Raw genomic sequence first — 1,138 nt, forward strand, 5'->3', positions numbered from 1 at the left:
TTGCCTTTATAAATAAGATGGCTATTTGTTCTCTGGTTTGTCAGAATAAGATCAGCGTTTTATTATCAAATTTTCTAATTAGTTACTCATTAGCCTGAGAGAAGTCATTTTTCGATCTCTGCCCTCACCCAAATCAAACAGCACCAGTCATACCTCTTTAAAGAAAAGAAAACCAAAAAGCTTACCTTCCACAGAGGCAGATGGGTTTATATGCAAACATTTAGCTAGAGTTGCTAAACAGTCATGAGTGGTATTGTAATATTGCTTGACATTGGATAATTTCACCTAAATGAAGGTGGCATACTCGCAGAACGGCAAAATCCCGCAGCCACATACATAGGAGCTTTGGTGGCATAGTGGTGACCTCAAGGTGAGCAGTTCGAAACCACCAGCCGCTCGGCGGGAGAAGCACGGTTTTCCTATTCACAGTTACTGTCCCAGAAACCTACAGGGCCCAGTTCTGCCCTGTCCTGTAGGGTTTTACAAGGTGAATTCAAACTGTCAAGCTGGTTACAGTAACAGATCCATTTATCGGTGGTCTCATTTCATTGCAGTAAGAAATAAGCATGATAAAAATAGGCCAGGTTTCATGAAAGCATCCGTGGTGACTCTGTCTTAGGAGTTCTTGCTCTTATGCATGGCCCATCTTGCGTGGGCCACGGCGTGAGGGCCTTGGTCATATGGCTCACAGACTTTGTCACACAGATTCGGCAGCCCTGCCACCATCTGTCTCCTAGACCATAGGCCAAATGAGGCATGCCATTCAGTGATGGCATCTAACTTCTCCGATCTGTAATCTGCCAACGCCCCCTCACATGCACCCCAATCATCCATATGGAGATGGTTCTGACCACATCACCCTTTTGTTTTGGTTGTTAATGTTTCACCATGGAGGCTGATGAAGTGAATTGCTCCTTTATTTCTGAGCAGCTAAGGCCAGGCTCCATGATCCCACCCAGCCTGCAGCTCTCCCTGAAGCCCCCCTGACTCCTGAATGGGATGTGGGGTCGTTCTGCCAGCCTGGAGATTTGATTTGGGGGTAAGAAGGCCCCGAGCCACCCCTCCAGTGGAGCAGACGGTTAAGCAGCTGAGCGCTAACAGCAAGGTTGGTGAGTTGAGCCCACCCAGAGGTTCCCCT

Source organism: Echinops telfairi, unplaced genomic scaffold, assembly GCF_000313985.2.
Source record: "Echinops telfairi isolate 266 unplaced genomic scaffold, ASM31398v2 ScPeMD7_36;HRSCAF=134, whole genome shotgun sequence".
NCBI classification, from domain to species: domain Eukaryota; kingdom Metazoa; phylum Chordata; class Mammalia; order Afrosoricida; family Tenrecidae; genus Echinops; species Echinops telfairi.